Below are 23,326 nucleotides of genomic sequence, written 5' to 3'. Positions count from 1 at the left end.
AATACATTCAAATTACAGATTTTATTCACTATAATACCAGTTGGATCATAAGATGAACAAAATTATGGGCTAAAACAGTTAAGTTCTACATTTGTTGAAGAACAAGAGCAAAATGTGTTCAGCTCCTTGGTTCCAAAGCAAGATGATATTTAGCCTGGATAATACTGCTGGATTTACAACTAAGTATGCCAAATTATGCTTTTCCTTCCTGCCCCTTTTTTAAAGTGACTGCTAAAACATGCTGCTCTAAGGAGTGCTATTTTTTAAAAGAAATGTAATAATGAGTTTGGAGGTTGGGAGAAGGTGTTCTGACTTTATAATAAACTCATGACTTAGGTTAAGAATACCTGCTTATAGTCACTTTCTTTTTAAATTTCATTGGTCCTGGGGCTTGAACTCAGGGCCTGGATGCTGTCTCTGAACCTCTTGGTGCTCAAGGCTAGTGTGCCACCACTTGAGCCACAGGACCACTTGCAGCTTTTTCTGAGTAGTTTATTGAAGATTAACGTCCCATGGACTTTTTCTTCCTGGGCTGGCTTCGAACTGCAACCCTCACATCTCCGCCTCCTAAGTAGCTAAGATTACAGGCATGAGCCACTGGCACCCAGCTTAGAGTCATATTTAGGAGGAAAGTTTGATGAGATTCTTTAAATGGGATGAATGCTTCCAAGAGTCTCCAATCCTATTGAGTTCGAATGGTGATCATTAGGAGCACCTGTCTTATACATCTTTTTAACAGGTATACTTCCTATGTTATGGCCATTAGAGTAATGATCTTTGTTGTACCTTTTGTTTGCTTGTTTTGTAGACTAACTTGATCATGTTAAGGTAGTTTTTGTTTAATCCTCATTAACTGAGAAGTTTTTCTAATCCTGTATTCATGTTCAGTTTTTCAAAAGTTCTATATATATCTGTTGGGGTGATAACTTGCATTTTGCCTTTTATGTCTTAATAAAGTAAAAGGACACACACATACTCTCTCTCTCTCTCTCTCTCTCTCTCTCTCTCTCTCTCTCTCTCTCTCTTCTAAATTAAACCTTCCTCTCATATCCATGGTATTAATCTGAAGATGCTTTAAGCTGTGTAACCCCTCCTGCATCTGTAATTACACTTCATTTTTATTGCTAATGTAATACATCTCTTTTTCTTTTTAAAAATCATTCTTCTTTTATGTTTTTCAGGAATCAACTTTCTCTGAACCTATTGCCTTCCCAAACCCACTTTATTGGCTTCTTATTTTTAATCTTCTTTCAGCTTTATGTTGTCTAATTCTTTTTTTTTTAAATTTTATTTTATTTTATTTGAGAACATACTGTACAGAGGGGTTACAATTACATGGGCAGGATAATGCATACATTTCTTACCAAGCATTGCAGCCTCCTCCTTTGTTTACCCTTCACCTCCCTTCCCAGCCTCCCCCCTCCCTCCTGCCCAATCATATCCCCCTCCCCCCCCACCACACCGACATTGTAAAGCTGGTTTTGACATGACATTTTGTACTTCTCATTGTTGCAACAGGTCCACCTGAATCCTTAAACGACTTGTTTGTCCCCGTCTCCTCCACATGTTATACTGACATCAAATATAGTGAAAGCGGGGGTTACACTGTGGGGGAGGGACATACAAAGCAACAAAGAAATAATCTTATAAATGCGTTAGAAACACATGCATGAAAGAAACAAAAACATTAAAGTACATATTTGAGGGTTTGTTTTCCTAACATCACATTATCTGACTTTTTCCGCTTGACTCATACATATACTAGATATTGCAAATAAGGGAAACCATGGGACCTATGTTTCTTTGGGCCTGGCTTACTTCACTTAATATAATTTTTTCCAAGCCTTTCCATTTCCTAACAAATGGGGAAATGTCATTCTTTCTGATGGAGGCATAGAATTCCATTGTGTATATATACCACATTTTCTTGATCCATTCATCTACTGAGGTGCATCTGGGTTGGTTCCATATCTTAGCTATGGTAAATAATGCTGCAATAAACATAGTTGTGCTGGTAGCTTTAGTGTGGCCTTGTTTGTGATCATTTGGGTAAATGCCCAAAAGTGGGATTGCTGGGTCATAGGGGAGTTCTATGTGAAGTCTTTTGAGGAACCTCCATACTGCTTTCCAAAGTGGTTGAACAAGTTTACATTCCCACCAACAATGAAGTAAGGTTCCTTTCTGTCCACATCCCCTCCAGCATCTGTTGTTGTTAGAGTTCTTGATTTTTGCTGTTCTAACTGGAGTGAGGTGATATCTCAATGTTGTTTTGATTTGCATTTCTTTTATGGTTAGGGATGTTGAACATTTCCTCATGTGTCTATTGGCCATCCTTCTTTCTTCTTCAGAGAAGCTTCTCTTTAAGTCTTTCGCCCACTTACTTATTGGGCAGTTGTTTCTTTGAGGGTTTGTTGTTGGGTGGTTTAATTTTTTGAGTTCCAAGTATATTTTAGATATGAGACCCTTGTCCGTTGTATGGCTAGTAAAGATCTTCTCCCAATCCATGGGCTTTCTATTGATCTTGCTAGCTATGTCATTTGCCCTGCAGAAGCTCTGCAATCTTATGCAATCCCATTTGTCCAACCTTTCTTTGATTTGTTGTCTTTCCGGGTCTCTATTCAGAAAATTTCGGCCTGACCCAAGGAGACCCAGGGTTTCTCCTATTCCATCCTGTAATGTTTTCAGAGTGTCTGCTTTGAGTTCAAGGTCTTTGATCCATTTGGAGTTGATTCTGGTGCAGGGTGATATATAAGGATCTAGCTTAAGTTTTCTACATGTAGTTAACCAGTTTTGCCAGCACTATTTACTGAAGAGGCTGTCTGTCTTCCATTCTATTGTTTTAGCTCCCTTATCGAAGATTAGATGGCTATAGGTCTGTAGGTTCATTTCTGGGTTTTCAATTCTATTCCATTGGTCCTGAGGTCTGTTCTTATGCCAATACCAAGCTGTTTTGATTACTATGGCTTTATAGTAGAGTTTGAAATTTGGTATTGATATTCCTCCAGCAGTGTTCTTTCCGTTGAGGAGCGTTTCTGCTATTCGGGGTCTTTTATTGTTCCATATGAATTTTTGGATTGCCTCTTCTATTTCCTTGAAGAATGAGGGTGGAATTTTGATAGGTATTGCGTTGAATTTGTAGATAGCCTTGGGAAGTATTGCCATTTTCACGATGTTAATCTTTCCAATCCAGGAGCACGGGAGGTTTTGCCATTTTTTAAGTTCTGTGTTGATTTCCTTTTTCAAGATCTTAAAGTTTTCATCATAGAGGTCCTTCACTTCTTTAGTTAAGTTAATTCCTAGGTATTTTATTTTTTGTGGGGCTATTACAAATGGAGTTGCTTTCCTAATTTCAGCCACAGTTTTCTCATTGTTGGCATACAGAAAAGCCATTGATTTTTGGGGGTTAATTTTATAACCTGCTACTTTGCCAAAGTTTTGAATCAGCTTGAGTAATTTGGGAGTGGAGTCTATGGGATTCTTTAAATACAAGATCATGTCATCTGCAAAGAGGGAGAGTTTTATTTCTTCTTTCCCTATTTGGATCCCCTTTATGTCTACATCTTGTCTTATTGCTGTAGCTAGGCATTCTAATACTAGATTGAAGAGAAGTGGAGAGAGTGGGCATCCTTGTCTTGTTCCTGAGTTAAGAGGAAATGGCTTTAGTTTTTCACCATTGAGTATAATGCTGGCTGTAGGTTTGTCATATACAGCCTTTATTGTATTGAGGAATGTTCCATGGATTCCTAATTTTTCCAAAACCTTCATCATAAAGGGGTGTTGGATCTTGTCGAATGCTTTTTCTGTGTCTATTGAGATAACCATGTGGTTCTTATTCTTGCTCCTGTTGATGTGATGAATAATATTAATTGATTTGCGTATATTGAACCAGCTTTGCATCCCTGAAATGAATCCTGTTTGATCGTGGTGTATGATTTTTTGGATGAATTGTTGAAGTCGGTTGGCCAAAATTTTGTTGAGAAGTTTTGCATCAATGTTCATCAAAGAAATGGGTCTATAGTTCTCTTTCTTTGATGAGTCCCTGCCTGGTTTTGGGATGAGGGTTATGATGGCTTCATAGAATGTGTTCGGTAGTGAGCTTTCTCTTTCGATTTCATTGAAGAGTTGGAGGCGAATTGGTGTGAGCTCTGCTTTGAAGGCCTTGTAAAATTCCGCTGTAAAACCATCTGGTCCTGGACTTTTCTTAGCTGGGAGGTCTCTTATTGCTGTTTCTATTTCAATGCTTGATATGGGCCTGTTAAGATAGTTTAACTCATCTTGGTTTAGTTTTGGCATGTCAATATTTGCTAGGAAGAGGTCCATTTCTATCAAGTTCTCAAACTTATTAGCATAAAGTTTTGAGAAGTATTCCCTTATAATGTTCTGAATCTTGGTTGTTTCCGTGGTGATGTTTCCATTCTCATCTCTGAGTTTATTAATTTGGGTGTGTTCTCTTCTTTTTCTGATAAGATTTGCTAAGGGTCTGTCAATTTTGTTAAGTTTTTCGAAGAACCAACTCTTTGTTTTGTTGATTCTTTCTATAGTTTTTTTGGATTCTAATTCATTTAATTCTGATTTAATTTTGATTATTTCTTTCCATCTACTGGATTGGGGTTTATCTTGCTGCTCTTTTTCAAGGAGGTTTAGATGTGTCATTAGATTGTTGGTTTCAGATCTCTCCAATTTGTTGATGTAGGAGCTCAGAGCTATAAACTTGCCTCTGAGTACTGCCTTTGCTGTGTCCCAGAGGAGCTGGTATTTTGTGTGTTCATTTTTGTTGAATAGCATGAACATTTGAATTTCCTTTCTAATCTCTTCCATGACCTACTCATGATTCAGCAGTGTGTTGTTCAGCCTCCATGTGATACCGGACTTTCTTTGGTGGCTTTTGGTGTTGAATTCTAATTTTATTCCCTTGAAGTCAGAGAGAATGCAAGGTATAACTTCAATGTTTCTGAATTTAGACAAGTTTGCTTTGTGGCCTAAAATGTGGTCTATTTTAGAAAACGTTCCATGTGCTGCAGAGAAAAACGTGTATTCTGATGCTGCTGGGTGAAATGTTCGGTAGATGTCTGTTAAGTCTAGTTGATCTATGCAGCTGTTTAGATCTGCATGTTGTCTAATTCTTATAACCATTTCAGATAGAAATCGTTGCTAATTTTTCAATGTTTCTATGTTATTGTATCTTCAATCACGTCTTTTCATGTTTAACTCATTTTCTGTGCATTTTTATATAAACTTAGTTTTAACTGATAGACATCAAACTCTATCAAACTAACAATAAATTAGAAATATGACTTAAAATCTTTCTGACCTAGGGAAAAGATTCTTAAACCAGAAACAAATAATGCATTATAATTGTTCATAAATAATTAGATACCTTATGGATGATTAAGAACAAAATGTAAACCAAAAGGAGATTGGAGTTTTATAGGACCAATAAAGATTAGCACAATACATAATATATTTGTATATACATATATGTATCTTTGTATGTATATACATCGTCTCCTATAGATTAAGGAGACAGCTTAATTCTTAATACTTTTATTATCTTTAAGTAATTGGGCAAAGGAATTACCATTCAATAAAGCAGCTTATGAATGCAATGTGTCTTGATCAATGTCACCCTTTCAACATTCTCACTCAGTACTTCCTTTAATTGTTTTAATTTTTTGTGATATGTATTGACATTTTTACTGCACTTATCTCACTTCTCTATTTTTTAAAAAATGGGGAACGAAGTCATAAGAAGGCATCTCAAAGACTAGAAAACAACTGTGGGCAATGAACAAATGAACAGATACTCAACTAGATTTGTGATCAGGAAAGTGTTATGAAGACATCATTAAGATACCACTTATTTGACAAAAATTTTAAAATCTTTTAAAACCTTGTGTTGGAAACAGTATAAATTTCAGGACCTCTTTTGCATTTGTTTTGAGAATATACATTGTGCCACCTTGTCTTGTCCAGGTGATTGTTACCATGTGCTTTTATTCACTGACTCTGCTTTTGGAAATATGCCTTTGATGTGGTATAAAACATGGGTACAGGAAGCTTAAGCTACAACTGCCTATATCAGAATAAGCCATGTGATAACCTGAAGAATAGTCATTGACACAATCATGGAAAATAAATTTCAGTGGTGGAAAATAAATTTTGGTGCATTCACATAGTAACATCTTATGTGACAATGTAAAAGAAGAACTAGAGCTGCACAAAACTTTGTGGAATTCTTTTAGTACCAAAATAAATAAAGCAACTCCCAAATAATGCACAATAGTATGATGCCATTTTTGGAAAGTTTATAAATTTTAGAAACAAATAAAGGACATTGCACACACCCATCTATGTGATAAAACTGAAAAAGAAAACAAGAAATAGTAACATCAGGATTTAGAACAGTGCTTACTTTTGTAGAGAAGGTACAGAATGGGATGTGAGTAGAACAGGTAGATAGAATAACATATGGATAATAGTTTCAATAATTATATAAATTCATGTTTTATATTAAATAACAGTAGAAAAAAGCCATGCTTAGTCTATTGATGATAATTTGTTATTAACATAGACAGTGATTCATCTCTATGAATCTCAAAGCAAAGTTTGTAAAATCTTCCATTTTATATGAAAGTGACTTCAAGAAAAGATGAGCCTTAAAAATAGTATGATTAGGGCTGGGAGGTGGCTCAGTGATAGAGTGCTTGTCTCTCATGCATCAGGCCCTGGGTTCGATTCCTCAGCACCACATAAGCAGAAAAAACCGGAAGTGGCACTGTGGCTCCAGTGGTAGAGCGCTAGCCTTGAGCTGAAGAGCCCAGAGTTTAGGCCTCATGACTGGCAAAAAAAAAAAAAAAAAAAAGCATAATTAAGACTCAGAATTCTAGGAAATTTCCAAATGTCTCATTTCTTGTGCATTAAACCAAAAATTTTATCTGCCTCCCATTTCTGCCCTTTCCCTGTATTCTTATAGTGAAAAGATTCTAAAGGTATTTAGACCCATACTCTGGATTTTCAAGAGAGACAGAATCAATGATCGATAGATGGATGGATAGATGAATGGATGGATGGATAGATGGATGGATGGATGAGTAAAAAGGGGATTATTAGAATTGGCTCTCATAACAATAGAGGTTGACAGGTCCTATTACAGGACATCTGTAGACTGAAGAACCAGGAAAAATAGAAACATAGCTCATTTCAAGTACAAAGACTTCAGCAGTGAGGAAACTGATGGTATAATTCTCAGTCTGAAGCCACAGACTGGAGAACATGGGGCCACTGTACAAGTGCCAAGGTCCAAAGGTGAGAGAATCTGGAGTTTCAAGTGCCAAAGGCAGATAAGAAGTATGTTCTAGCTCCAAGAAAGAATTTACCTTTTTATTCTAGCTCCCAGCTAATTAAATGGTACCCACTCTCCTAAGGGCAAATCTACCTTACTCATCCAATGCTTTCTTCTAATTCCTCTGGATCTATCAAGATTAATGTTCTTTTTCCAGCTATCCACTTACCATGTAGTCTAGTCAACACTAAATTAAGCATCACACAAGCCATAATATTCTTGTAGGCCTCACATATCCTTTATAGGCCAAAGTCACTATTAAAATTTTATGCTGTCTCGTGACATTCTTTTCATCTTCCCTCTTTTTGGCTTTAGCTTTGGTCCTGTTTAAGTGGAATATGGGTTTGGTCTCAGGGAAGCCACATGGCTCTCCTGACTTCTTCAGCGGAAAGGACAGACACTGGGCGTAAGTTCTACCCAGTACTCTTTTCATTCAGTTAAAAGGATTTTTTTTAATTCCACATATGTGTATAGATATATGCAAAATGATGTATATTGCATTTATCCATATGTGTATTATATACGTGTTTGAATATTTTATGTGGTTATATATCTACTTGTTTTCATCTGCTCATATCAATACATTCATGCATATACATATACATGAGAGGACAAGCAATATCAACTGGAAACTGGACTAAGCTCTTGTATCAGAACACCTAGTTTCTAAGCTTAGCTCTACACTCTGTTACAATAGAGAAACCCCTACTCTTCTCTGGCCCTCCATCTCCTCAGTTATAAAATGGGGTTATTCAACCAACTGAGTGCTAAGATTCTTTTCAGCTCTCAGAACCTCTGTTCTAAAGTGTGCACATCATCCACTTGAAAGACAACCTCAAGGGTCCTTTCGCTGTTTCACTTGCTAACAGTATTTCCCATGGAGAAGTAGATATTTCTCATTTCAGAACTTAATGCCCCTGGACCTTTTGCCTTGCAACTTGCATTTTTAAACTGGACTAAACTTTTCAGTGGAGATTATGGTTATGAAAGAATGTTGAAAGTGGAGATAAAAGATTATCTAATCAAAGGATCCTGATAGGTCAAGGCCCATAAGAAATGAAGATTAACCTTTGGAGTAATTTAGAGGTCACTGGAGATTGTCACAGTAGAATGATAGGGACATCATTTTGCTGGAATGATGTCTGATTAAAAAGGGCTAAAGGGAAAGTAGAAAGAGAGGAATTGAAGGTAGTAAGTATACATAAATCTTTCAAGCATTTTTTTTGCCATAAAGGAGTACAGATAAATGGGGTCATTGGAAAGAAATTCTTTAAAGATGGGAGAAATGACCACACATTGGATGCCCATGGCAATAATCCAGTAGAGAGAGACAGCAAAGCTAGTGATGAAAAAGATTTGTACAAGTCGAGGGCTGTCTTTAAGTAGTAATATAACATTCATCCACAGGTAGTAGATGATAGCAGACCTTATGGATAGATGCCTTTATATATGGATGGTACTTCATCAAAATTCTCCTATGATTTCTCCTATTTCCTGTGGAAATATAAGGTAAAGCTGAGAGAAACTATGGGTAACAAGGTATTTCAATTTTGAAGAGAGAGGAGATGAAATGTCCTAAAGAAATGTATTAGGATTTAGCTAACTTGAAGTCAGTAATTGTGAACGAATGGAAACTAAAGGAACATGTTAATGTATTTATCTGCTTTCATGTTCAACTCCCAAGCAAAAAGTGGGTAAAATATTAGATTTAATACAGTTAAGTTTTTTTACATGATACAACATAGACATGCTGGAGAGTTGAAAGTGTTTGAAAGGAAGTGATTCCAATGATAAACCAGGGAAAGTAAATTAAATGAGAATCGGGAAGAGTAAACTAAATATGGACATTAGGGTATAAGGAATCATAAAATGATAGTATAATAAACAAAATGATAGTGTAATAAATGGGTGGTAGATTCCAATCAAAGGATTATTGAGTTGAAAAACTGGAGAAAATGATCTGGCTTTGGAGGTTTGTTAGGAGTTGTTGCCAGTAGAAGCAAGTGGAGAATATGATATAAAATTTGCTCAAAATGCTATTAGGATATTCAAAGATAATGAATTTTTAAGAATACATAAATATAGATAGAAGATCTTAATCATATAGCATATTCCTTTGTGTTTTATTTATCTTGATATCTCGAAATCTATCATAGTGATTACACAAACTAAGAGTTCAATAAATGTTTGTTGAAGAATGAATGAATAAATAAGTGAATGACCCAGCCAATAGTTCAGTTGGTCTGTCATGTTCAGATATTTCAATTGGCAGAGAAGGAAAGTCCAAACTGTTGTTTGGCACATGAATTTGGCTTTGGGAATCCACTAAATCTCATTCAGTAGCAAACTTCACATATCTATGCAATCTTTCAATTTAGAGTAAAAGACAAACTGTGCATGGGAAGGAATGAGCCTAGTAAATTGCTTCTGAAAAGAATTTGAAAAGAATAATTTCTAAATTTATTTTTAAACTACATATATATATATATATATATATATATATATATATATATATATTCCACATTGGCCCACCATTGGCTATGTCAATTATTTTTTAATTTTTCATCAGGTTGTAGACAATCCAATAACAGTAATTGCTTTTACCCTAAATGTTAACAGACTCAGATTATAAATACTAAGATAATCCACTATAAACCAGAGTTTTGTCTTGTGGTTCATAGACACAAGGAGGAGGAAGAAATAGGAGGTTTGAGAATCAGCCAAAAGGTAATATCATGAAATTTAAGGGCCTAGAGGGGATGGTGGGAACAATGGTGATGATGAGAAGGAACGGTGACAAACTACCACATTTAGAAATCAGTAAGTGTTCTGTAAGTGCTATGAGCAGACTGGGAGTCTCAGGGACTATTTGAATTCCAAATTCCATGTTCTCTTCCCCCTCTAGGTTGATCTATTTATGGCTTCTTAGTCTTGCGTCCTCCAACCCTTTTCCTGAAACCAACCGATTACCTTCACTTGACAGAAGGAACTGGTGTTTTCTTAAATATCTGGGTCATTGGCATCCAGGAATGATGGCTGGAGCAGCTCTCCTCCCACATCACCTTTTACAAACCCTGCCATTGATGTCAGCGGGGAGGTCATTGAAAAGTACAATGAGAGCTATTCAATCTGCCAGTTTCCTTTTCCCTTTGACACAAAAGCAGGCTAATGATTACCCATCCTTCTTGGTTGGAAATCAGTTTATTCCCTCCTCCCCCCCCCCAAAAAGAAATTCTTTTATTTTCTGCAACTTCTAAATTCCATGTGGTTCATTTAATTGGAGAATATTTGAGGCCATTTGTCAAGAAGTCTGACAGATGTAGCCATTGTGCATCACATCACTGCACAGAGAACAATCATCCCTGTCTCATTTGTCATCGTACAATCCCTGTCCTTCAACTTCCAAAGGGAAAACAGGTTAGAACCCAGGTTCTCTCCAGTTCTTCATGGGATCCAGAATTGGCCTCTAACCTTTCCATTTTTATCTCCGGGAGTAAGGAAAGGTGCTTCGAATAGTCAAATTATTCAGAAGACAAGCCATAGAAGTAAATGTCAGTGTCTTTATTTTTGTAAAAACAGCAATATATTTGTGTTTCTATCCCTTACATTATCCTCAAGAACCAAAAGCTCCTTAATCCCTGTACTCCACACCTGGAGTCATCTCTGTATATGTTTATAGCATATGTTTAGGGACCTACTAAACATTTGTCAAACATATGTAGCTATCGAATCAGATCATCTCCTATTTCTGAGCTATCACCTATTAAAAAAATAAAAAGGGGAAAATTAGAGAAACAGCAGTTAGTTGAAAACTAAGACAAAACCTGGTGTTTTGTTTTATAACCAGTTAACCAAGAATCACTGTCTCTAGGCCTTAAATTTTCTAATCTGAAAAAAATGGATTAGATTAAATCAAAGACGTTGTCTTTAATGTACTATGTAATTTTTTGTTTCTTTTTTTATTCTATTGTTAAAATAGTGTAACAGAGGGGTTACAGTTACATGAGTAAGGTAATAAGTACATTTCCCCTCGAGCATTGTTACCTCCTCCTTTTTTGTTGTTGTTATGAAGAAGTTATTGTTATTTTTTAATTAATAAGTTTTTTATTATGAAAATACCGTACAGAGGGGTTATAATTACATGAGCAAGGTAAGTGAGTACATTTCTTATCAAGCATTGTTGCCTCCTCCTTTGTTTCCCTTTACCATCTCTGCCCTCCCATCTCCCTCCCCGCCCCCCCAACATCACCAAAGTTGTAAAGTTCGTTTTTCGACATAAAGTCTTATAGATCTCATTGTGGCAATGGGTCCACCAGTATCCCTATTTAAACAATTGTTTTTTTCCCTTCCTCTCCACAAATTATAACGACATCAAATACAGTGAAAACAGGGGTTATACAGTGGGGATACCTCCTTTTATTAATCCCCTACTGTCCTTGCCTTCCCACCTCCCCAACTCCCTCTCCCCCGCAAGTTGTAAAGTTTGTTTTCTACATAGTGTCTTGCACATCTCATTGTTACAATGGGTCAGCCTGTGTCCTTGTTTCAGCATTTTGTTATTTCCCTTCCCCTCCCCAAATTAGAAAAATGTATATGTTCTTCCCCCTATGCTATATCCTCTGTTGTTACTGTATTTGACTTTGGTACCCTGGTATTGCATATATGTTTATTTGAATTAGGGAAGGGAAGGGGAACAACAGAATGGTGAGACAAAGGACAAGGGAGAACCAATGCAACAGCGATATACACAAGACAATATGTTGGAAAAGATCTGTACAACTTGTGGGGAGGCTGGAGGGAAGGGAAAGTATGAGAAAATTGAGATAAGGGGTAACAAGATTGACAAGAAATGTACCTATTACCTTACTTATGTAACTGAAACCCTTCTGTATATCACCTTGACAATTTAAAAAAGTTTTAAAAAGATGTGTTAGCTTTTTTAAACTATTAAAAGTACAGTTTCAAACAAAATATTAGCAAGAGACTAAGTAAAACAGACAAAACTGTGTGCTATGGACCCACAAACCTTTATCCCCACCCCCATCATTCTGTCAGTTCCTGTCAGATTTCAGTGAAGATGTTTCTCAGCCCTGTCTGGACTTCAGAAACTCTCAACAGGGTTATAGATTTCACAAATAAAAATACAGGATACACGGTGAAATTAGAGTTTCCGATAAACAAGGCATTATTTTTAGTCAGTGTATCTCAATGATTTGTGTATCTTGCACATATAACATACATATAATATTCTATGGTGTATATTACTCATAATGGTAGCTTTCTACTCAGTGGAATTCCAGCTAAACTCTAAACCAAGTAACTCAGACATTCTGGGTGAGGTATTGTGTTAGTTTTTTGTTGATGTAACCAGATACTGATGCTTTGGATCATAGTTTCAGCTTATGCTCATTTGGTCCTATTTGTGCCTGAGGTAAGGTAGAAAGTGTACACTTGAATAAATACCTTATGGCTACCAAAATCAGGGAGAAAGATGGAAAGGAAGAGGACAAGGTTTTAGTTCATAGTAATGAGAGTCCAGTGGCCTAGCTGAAGTCAAGTGTCATAGCCAAAAAACAAAGTAGAACAGAGACTGTTTACCTCATGGTATCCAACAAGCAGAAATATGATAGGAAGGGGCTCAGACAAAGTATACTGTCCAGGACACAGCCCCAGTGACCTATGTCTTCTAACTAGACCCACCTCCTAGTTTTTATTACCTTCTAGTAATGCCTAGATCAGTAGATTCATTCATGAATTAAGTCAGAGTGCTCAGGATCCAATCACTGCTCAGTAGTGGTAGCAGCTGGAGACTGGGCCTTCAACACCTGAGCTTTTCAAGGAATACTTGATACCTAAGCCATAATAAGTTTCACCATCAGTATTGCTTAAAAGTGCTCCCCTAGCTACACAGGAGACAGAGTGCTTGCTTGACACTGGCTCCCAGCCAAAAGGCAAGACTGAAAATTAAAAGGAAAGGGCTGTAGGAGCGGTCCAGTAGTAAAGAACCTGCCTATTAAGTCCAAGGCCCTGAGTTCCAATCATAGAATTGCCAAAATAAGTGAAAAGAAAACTGAAATTAATCATCTCAAAAATTATGGTGTATTGATCATGTACAATATGTTATTTTGAAATGGGTATGTAAGTATATATGTGTGTGTGTGTGTGTGTGTGTGTGTGTGTGTGTGTGTGTGTGTGTGTGTGTGTGTGTGTGTGTGTGTGTATAGTAGAATAATTCAATCTAACTAATAAATGTATTATCTTGGGCTGGAAAAGTGGCTCAGTGGTAGAGTGCTCCTTGCATGCATGAGGCTCTGGGTTTTATTCCTCAGCACCACATAAGCAGAAAAAGCTGGAAGTGGAGCTATGGCTCAACTGGTAGAGTGCTAGCCTTGAGCTGAAGAGCTGAGGGATAGCACCCAGGCCCAGAATTCAGTCCTCATGACTGACAAAAAAAATGTATTATCTCATGCTTATAATTTTGTGGTGGGAACACTAAACTTCTGGCCTCTTGGCATTTTTCTAAAACAGTTTATTTCCATTAACCACAGAAGTTAATCTCTTGAATTTATGCCTCTTAATTCTAATTTGTATCTTCTTACCAACATCTCCCAAATTCCTCTCTCTTCAGCCACTCCAATGTTTGGTAGACACTGTTCTACTGTCTGCTTTATAAGAGCCACATCTTTCTTTTTTTTATTGTGAGAATACCATACAGAGGAGTTACAATTACATGGACAAGATAATGAGTACATTTCTTTTTTTTTTCTTTTCTTTTTTTTTTTGGGTCCGGTCCTGGGGCCTGAACTCTGGGCCTGGGCGCTATCCCTCAGCTCTTCAGTTCAAGGCTAGTGCTCTACCACTTGAGCCACAGCGCCACTTCCAGCTTTTTTTTTTCTTTTTGCTTATGTGGTGCTGAGGAATCGAACCCAGGGCCTCAGGCATGCAAGGCAAGCGCTCTACCACTGTGCCAGCTTCCCAGCCCGTGAGTACATTCCTTATCAAGCATTGTTGCCTCCTCTTTGTTTCCCCTAAGAGCCACATCTTTCTATATGAGGAAGATCTTGCTGTATTTGAGAAGGACCATTACTCTCCATCACCTGGTCCAGTATCTTAGGCTAGTACAAAGTTCAAGATGGATCATAAATATGCAAATTAACATGCAAATTTCTAGACCTGAACCTAAGATCTGGGTCAGGAGAGAGGCCTTGAAGATGTATATTTCTACCGAGTTTCCATGGCTGTGGACACTGTGTTAGTGTGGTGATCACACGTTGAGAAAAGCTGTGCCACAGCTGTCTATATTATGTTCCCTTTTTCAATAGCACAAAACCAAGACTAGGGAAAGCTAAAATTTTCACACAGTACTCACACTTTCTGTCAAATATATCTTCCTTCTATTCTGTAAGGAGTTGTTTTGAAGACTTTAGTAGGCAGTAAAATTTCACAGTGGTGTTGTCTTGATTTTTTTAAGAAAAAAAATAAAAGTTGGGTGCTGCTGGCTTGCTCTTAATCCTAACTACTCAGGAAGCTGAGGTCTGGGGAGGTCCCAGTATGAAGCCACCTGAGACAGGAAAGTTCATGAGACTCTATCTCTAATTAAGCAGCAAAATGTAGAGTTGGAGGCATGACTCAAGTAGTAGAGTGCCAAGCCTTGAGCAAGCAAACCAAACAAGTGAGAGGCCCTGAATTCAAGCCCTGAAACTGGAACAAAATCTTTAAAAAGAATAAAACTAAAGAAATACAGTCTCTTTTAAGCAGGAAAGTTCAATGTATGATGGGGATCTGAAACGTATGAACTCCACTTACCAGATTAGTTGACAGAATTGTTCCATACTTCCAAATTACAATGGAGAGATGTATTGTCTTGGGACTTAAAGTCAGTTCCTAAAGACTTGGTCTGCAGAGCCAGGCGCCAGTGGCTCACGCCTATAATCCTAGCTATGCAGGAGTCTGAGATCTGAGGATGGCATTTCAAAGCCAGCCCAGGCAGGAAACTCTGTGAGACTCTTATCTCCAATAAACCACTCAGAAAACTGGAAGTGGTGCTGTGGCTCAAGTGGTAGAGCGCTAGCCTTGAGCTGAAGAGTTGAGGGACAGCGCTCAGGCTTAGAGTTCAAGCCCCTCGACCAACATTATAAATAAATAAATAGATAGATAGATACAGAAATACAGAAATAAAGACTTGGTCTGCAGAACCCAACAATACATTGTTGCTGGTAAACAGTTTGGGATGAGGGGTGAGGAGTGAGCTTCCAACTCCAAGGAAAAGAGTTTGCCTTCTCAACGTGGGTTTTGAAATACGGGCTCATAAAAGGCACAAAATGACAATTTACTCATGAAAGTTTGAAGCCACTGTTCATATTTTCCACATTTTAACAAGGAAGCAGAAAACCTAACCTACACAGCTATGATTAATCTATTTTAAAGAAGGGAAAGTGAAAGCTTGATGGGGAAAAAACACTCTCCCAAACAACTAATTTGAAAAGCAAAACGACTCCCCCTTTCTCCTGTTGACGTGGAAACAGTCATTTCTCTATATTTCTTGAATTCTCTTACTTTCCCAAAGGATTTCAACTCTTATTTAAATGAAAAGTCATTTCCCAGTTTTCTTCAGCCTTAAAGCAGATCATTTCAAAATGAAAAATGGCATCTTATTCACACTTAGCTTCCTTCAGGATATGGGCAAAAAAGATGGGACCTTAAGCTCACCCAGAGAAGCCTCTAGAAAGGTCACAGAGGCTCAACAGAAAACAATGATGCCATTTTTCTTTCTGTTCATGTACTCCCAGACCTATATTCATTGCCTGAAAAAAATCTACAGCCTTTCACAGCAGGAAATATGATCTCATATGACATCCCCTCAGAGGGTTGGGAACACATAATGGTGAAGAGTGACAAAGATGATTGGACAGTATGTAAGTTAAAGCTGTAAAAATCTAAGTATCTAAAATGTAAGAGTCCAGTGTTGACACAAGTGGCACTCATGGTGCTTAGTCTGAACTGACCCCTGTGTATCAACAGAGAGCAGTCTGACAGGTGACCCCAGGCTCACCTCCTCCAGCAGGGCTGTTACTTAATGCACCGTTGTTAGACGTCTAGGGACCTGTGACCATCAGCCATGTGGGAATCTAGCCTGTCTCTTATTACTCCAGTGTGTCCTCTCTGATGCATGGTTAATGGACTCATTTAAAGAGTTGCCAACCGTTCAGGAAGATTTCTTCCTATGTTTTTATTTTCTCTCCTTCTATCTAAATTATGGGCAGTGAACACAGATAATTAAGCTTTCTGCTGATGATCCTAGGGAAGGCTATGGGTGCTCTGTCATCATTGCAGTATTTCCTTTTCCTGTTTAACCTCCTCCATTCTGTTGTGCCTCTCCTCTCTGGGAGGGGGTGGGAGATTCTAGCCCCATAAAGCTGTGGGAATTTAATGGAGACAGTGTTCAATTGCAGTGCCCTGAGTACAAGAATTATTCAATAACCAAGAAGGTGATCGTTGTTTGCACATGAGCCAGTTAGCTTATAATAAAAACAAGAGCATTGGCTGCTTAAAAATGTCAGGATATTGTAATGGTTTTCGGGTGTGAGCTTCTAGGCATGAGGAGGTCTGATCTATAGAATAGATAAATAAAATGAAATTTATACTCACTGCTGAGGAAAGAGAAATCATGAAATCTTCCTTCCTGTGGTGTCATAATGGCTTTGCTCCCCCACACAACATCAACAAATTTGATTTTCTCTGGCTATGTCTATGTACATAAAAATTTGCTAACTTTAAAATAAATGTGGCCAGATGTGGTGGTACACACCTGTAATCCCAATACTCACAAGGCAGCGCATAAGAATAGCAAGTTTGAAGCCAGCCTGGACTTCATAGCAGATTCAAAGATTTCCCAGAGGGGAAAAAGGAAAAGAAGGAAAAGAAATGAAATGAAATGTGCACATATCACATCATTGCAAATTAATTTCACTGAGTGTTTATTTTTCAAATAAGACAAGCCCTATTGCCTTGGGTTGGATAAAGCCAAAATACTAAACTGAAAGTTGACTACTGTTGTCAGTGATACATTGATACATTCCATCTTCCACAGCAAAACAAATTCAACAAAGCTAGAAAGAAGGATGCACAACTCTGAATGGGAAGCCTTTAAAGGTTCTTAGAGTTAAACAAAATTTTAAAAATTATAGATCAGGGCTGGGAAGGCGGCTCAGTGGTAGAGCGCTTGCCTTGCATGCCTGAGGTCCTGGGTTCGATTCCTCAGCACCACATAAGCAAAAAGAAAAAAGCTGGAAGTGGCGCTGTGGCTCAAGTGGTAGAGTGCTAGCCTTGAGCTGAAGAGCTGAGGGACAGCACCCAAGCCCAGAGTTCAGGCCCCATGACCGGACCCCCCCAAAAAAATTATAGATCATCAGGGAGGGTATAAAATTGTATGAGTGTGAAATGTTTGAATGGCAAAATAGGGAAATATAAATGTGCCTTTGGACCAAATTGGAGTTAAGAAGAATAGGAAAAGGTATCATTGACCCCTATTTCAACTACAGGCAGAATTTAATACGGCTCCACATCTCAGAAGCTTCCTTTCTGAGAATGACATTTCCCCATTTGTTAGGAAATGGAAAGGCTTGGAAAAAATTATATTAAGTGAAGTAAGCCAGGCCCAAAGAAACATAGGTCCCATGGTTTCCCTTATTTGCAATATCTAGTATAGGTATGTCAAGCGGAAAAAGTCAGATAATGTGATGTTAGGAAAACGAAACCTCAAATATGTATTTTAATGTTTTTGTTTCTTTCATGCATGTGTTTCTAACGCATTTATAAGATTATTTCTTTGTTGCTTTATATGTCCCTCCCCCACAGTGTAACCCCCGCTTTCACTATATTTGATGTCAGTATAACATGTGGAGGAGACGGGGACAAACAAGTCGTTTAAGGATTCAGGTGGACCTGTTGCAACAATGAGAAGTACAAAATGTCATGTCAAAACCAGCTTTACAATGTCGGAGGGGGGGTATGATTGGGTGGGGGGGAGGGGGGAGGCTGGGAAGGGAGGTGAAGGGTAAACAAAGGAGGAGGCTGCAATGCTTGGTAAGAAATGTATGCATTATCCTGACCATGTAATTGTAACCCCTCTGTACAGTATGTTCTCAAATAAAATAAAATAAAATTTAAAAAAAAAAAAAAAGAAAAAAGAAAATACTTTTGGAAGCAGGGGTTATACTGTGGGGGAGAGACATACAAAGCAACAAAGTAATCATCTTATAAAGCTGTTAGAAATAATTGCAAGGAAGAAAAAACATTTGAATCTTTATCTTGGGGTTCATTTCGCCTAACATCAATGTATCTGACCGTTTCTGCTTATCTCAGACATATACTATTTGTTGCATATAAGGGAACCCATGGGACCTATGTTTCTTTGGGTCTGGCTTACTTCACTTAATATAATTTTTTCCAAGTCTTTCCATTTCCTAACAAATAAAAAAAATTGTTTAAATAGGGATAAGGGTGGACCCATTGCAACAATGAGATATAAAAGTCGTTATGGAGAAAAACAAACTTTACATCTTTTGCGGGAGGGGGGATTAAGGGTTGGTGGGTGGGAGATGGGAAGGGATGGTAAGGGGAAACAAAGGAAGAGGCAACAATGTTTGATAAGAAATGTATTCATTACCTTGCCCAAGTAATTGTAACCCCTCTGTACAGTATTTTCACAATAAAAAAGGAAAGAAATTTAAAAAAAAAAAAAAAAAAAAAAAAAAGAAGCTTCCTTTCTGAACTCATTCTGCCTTTATGCTCCAAAGGTTAGCCTAAGAAGCCAATAGAATGAAGACTGACATAGTTCCTCTCAAGGGAAGCAATTCCATTGAGCATTTCTCATGAGCTGTCACTTATTTAGGGATTAGAGGACAGAAGGTGGCTGCCACCGCCAGGAATGAGGCGGGATGGGGTGGGGGAGGGGGGGGGAGAATGAAGCTGCATTATCATGAGGTCATTTCTCCCTCCAAGACACTGGGCTCTGACATTTCCAGTTCCCTTGGTTGTCTTTCCCATCAATGAGCCAGGTGTCACTCTAGACAGACCTTTGTGGGCAGAGAACCTTGTAAATCCTAACGCTCTAAACTCTTCCCTCAGAAAATAACATTTTTTTTTTCCATTTGGAAAGGAGAGCTGTGTTTATGCATAAAATTGACAGACATCGAGCTACAATTTTATTCAAGATTATGTATGCTATTGACTGAATGTTAATGTCTCCCCCACCCTAATCTCTGGTATATACTTTTTGGAGGTGGGGGCTTGGAGAGGTATTAGGGGTATACGGTGCTTACAAATGGGATTTGTGACCTTTTAAAAGAAGGCTCCAGAGAGCTCAAGTGCCCCTTCCAACCTGGGGGGATACAGTGATAAGACAGATACCTGTAACTGTAAGGAGGCTTCCTATCCTCACCTGTCTGCTTCACCAGACCCCCAATCTACCAAACACTTCAACCCTCCTTGCCTCCCAAACTGTAAGAAATACAATTGTGTTAATTTATACATCACACAGTTTAGGGTACTTTGTTATAGCAGCCAAAGAGACAAAGCTAAACCCATGCAGGAGCTCAGCCTTCAACCAGAGTTTTAAACCAATTTAACTTTCATGACACAAGGACTCTATAAAGAACCAATCTACAGGACTTGATGTTGGAAAAGGCTACCTGGTTTATTAGGCCACATAGCATCCTGGTGGTTTTAAGCCTGACTCAATTTGTAACTCACTCATTGCTTTCCTGGGCCGCTATTGGGCTGTGTAGATCCACAGGTGTGTCCCCCTGGCCCACAGTGGAAGAACATTGTAGCTAGAAAACTCATAGTCCCAAATCCAGACTTTTCTGAAGACTGAAAGTTTGGAGCCAAGTGAATATTTTGCAAGAAGATATTCCTTATAATCTTTATTTCTTTTGGTACCATACTGGGTACAGTAGCCGTAAGCTTCTTTAGCAGGCCCTTTGTTACTTGCCTCATGGTTTCAATACCTTTTTCCTGTTATTTTCTAAATAGGGTCTCATTACTTACCCCAGCCAGGCTAGACCACAGTCTTCCTATTTACATTCCTGATCTAGCTGCCATGAGAACTCCATACTCAGCTTTTTATTGACTGAGATGAGCATTCATGAGTTTTTTGTCCAGGATGGCCTAATACCACAGTCTTCTTGCTCTCAGCCTTCCAAGTAGCCAAGATTACATGTGTGAGCCACTGTGACTAGCCTTCTTACAATTTCTACCATGCATAGAGTAAACTAAACAAGGAGATACAACAGGGCATTAACACAAGAGACTATGCAATGGTGCATTCTATTGTTTCCTAGTACTCTAAATATAACTCCATTTTCTCTCTGATTACTTTTCCTTTTCAAATGAAGTATATTTTTCATTTTACTGAATTAATGTACTCATAATTTCAAGTGGCAGAGTCAAACAAAAGTTTTTAATCTCCTATTTTTATGCTTAATAAAGAAAAAAAGAAAACAGGTGGCTCATGCCTGTAAGCCTAGATATTTGGGAGTTAGAGACAAGAGAGTATGAGGCCAGCCCTGGAAAAAAGGTAGTGTGTCTCTATCTTAAGGAATAAGGGCAAAATTAAGTTTGTATTTCAAGTATCTCATTTTTTGAAGTCCAGTAAAGAAAAACAAAAACTAAATAGTAAGAATAAGCATGATAGTGCATACCTGTAATCCCAGCTAAGTGAGTGGTGAAAGTAGAAGGAAAAGGTGTAATATAAGCCCTTGTCTAAAAAATAACTGAGGCAGGAGCTGGGAAGGTGGCTCAGTGGTAGAGCGCTTGCCTTGCATGCATGAGGCCTTGAGTTCAATTCCTCAGCACCACATAAGCAGAAAAAGCCAGAAGTGGTGCTGTAACTCAAGTGGTAGAATGCTAGCCTTGAGCTGAAGAGCTGAGGGACAGTGCCCAGGCCCAGAGTTCAGGCCCCATGACCGACAAAAACAAAACAAAACTGAGGCTGCAGTGCCAGGCAATCATGGCTCATACCTGTAACCCTAGTTACCCAGCAGGCTGAGATCTAAGGATCATGGTTAAAAACAAGTCTGAGCAGGAAAGTCTGCGAGACTCATATCTCCAATTAATTAACAAAAAACTAGAAATGGAGTTGTGGCTCAAGTGGTAGAGCACTTGAGCAAAAAAGCTCATGAATAGTACCTAGATCCTGAGTCCAAGCCCCAAAACTGGAAAAAAAACAAAGAGGAGGGTGGGCATGGCCTAAGTGGTAGAGTGCTTGCCCTAATTTCACAATTCCAATGCTACAAAAACAAACTACCTGAAAAAGCAAAAGCATGTCTGGCTTACTTTTTAAAAAAGAAACAGCTCATCAGCACATTATTATAAAACCTGGAATTGTAGTTCTTATAGTTGCTCCTGTTAATGACAATACATTTTCCAGAGGTAACTGTTAAGTTTCTTAGGCTACTTTAACAAAGTTGCACATACTAGAGGGCTTACAAGAAAGGAGGCTCAAGCGTACAGCGGGGCTTTGGCAGGGCTGTGCTTGCTCTCTTACGATCAGAAGGTAGCCAGCCCTTCTTGGTAAGTTTTGGCTCACAGCAACAGGACTCCAGACTGCCATCACACAACTAACTTTCCTCCATGTGTCTATCTTCACACAGCATTCTCCACTCTGTGTCTGACTCTTCCTGCCATCTCTTCTGTGCAAACTTGGTTTGTTCGGCCTTCTCCTTTTCTTACAGTGGCATTGTTTCCGTCTCACTAAGGCCCCACATACTCTGGTATGAAGAACCCCCTTAGCTTACATCTTCACTAAATCTGCACAGCCTCAGTTGCCAAATACAGTTGTGTATGCAGCTATTAGGAGCCAAAATGTTAATATTTTGGAGGGGATCCAGTGCAACCCTCAAGATCACTCTAAGTCAAGAAGCAGAAGACAATAAAACCGAGGAATGACTAGGTTGACTTCCGCATGTAGAAATCAGCTTTGACTTACTGAGTGCCAGAGAAGTTCCAGAGAAGTTGTCATAAAGAGCGAGCATAATTCTGGCTCCAATTCATGGCCACAAGAAGTAGTTGGGAAGCCCACAACCCTGGATCTTTCCAGTATGTTTTTCTAACGTACATAATTAAAACAAGCACACTAAGGGACTTTACCATAAGCTGTCTGGTCCACTTTGGCACATGCAGATTTCAAAGAAGAATTTCCACATCACTTGCAAGTGCACTAAACATAGGTGCGAAGGGACTGAGAAGTGGGGATTGCAGGGATGACAAAAATGGAGCGATCAATGTTGCTGTCTTACTAAATCAGCTCATTTCCTTAAAAACTTAGCTTGGGTCAGAATACCAAGGAATGCACTGGTTTCCATTTGAAATGAGTATCGATTTAATTAGGAAAGCATTTATACGTCTGTTCTTATTCTAATACTGCAACTAATGATTCCTGGACAGCACTTGTTTTTCAGTGTAATGTAGGTTTACCATTTATTATTAATGATTCCAGGCTACTGATGTAGTTGGTACTACTCAGTAGGTGTTATTCTAGGTATTACAGATATAAGAAATTTTTAAATGTGGAATTCCTTGCATTTGCGGGTAGCAAGAAAGATATAATTAATATGATGTGCTACAGTCAGCCACAATATCTGTGGATTCCACATCCATGGGCTCAACCAATCACAGATTGAATTACTTGGGGGAAAATGTGTCTGTTGAATGCGTCCAGACTTTTTTCTTATCATTCTTATCAATATGATCTAAGCAATGCAGAATAACGTAGCGTGTACATTTTGTTGTTGTTATAGGTAATCTGGACATAACTGAAGTATGCAAGAGAATATGGTTGGTTATAGGCAAGTCCTGCACTATTTTGTGTAAGGAACATGTGTATCCACAGACTTGGGAATTCATGGGGGTAGGGCTGTAGGTGAGGGAACTAATAATCACTGTGGATCCTGAGGAAAGAGCCTATAATATCCACGATGTATG

At 38.3% G+C, this 23,326-nt stretch overlaps 1 protein-coding gene across 1 annotated transcript in view; it reads left to right on the top strand.

The window, feature by feature from the left end:
• Nckap5 (NCK associated protein 5) overlaps window positions 1-23,326 on the top strand; it is a gene marked incomplete at its 5' end in the record, with an annotated part of 649,445 nt that overhangs the window by 601,977 nt on the left and 24,142 nt on the right. The window lies entirely within an intron of this gene.

The sequence above is a fragment of the Dipodomys spectabilis genome, unplaced genomic scaffold (genome assembly GCF_019054845.1).
Source record: "Dipodomys spectabilis isolate Male_0828 unplaced genomic scaffold, ASM1905484v1 ptg000094l, whole genome shotgun sequence".
NCBI classification, from domain to species: domain Eukaryota; kingdom Metazoa; phylum Chordata; class Mammalia; order Rodentia; family Heteromyidae; genus Dipodomys; species Dipodomys spectabilis.
The sequence above is the reverse complement of the archived record's forward strand: the minus strand, read 5'-3'. Positions and strand labels throughout refer to the sequence as shown.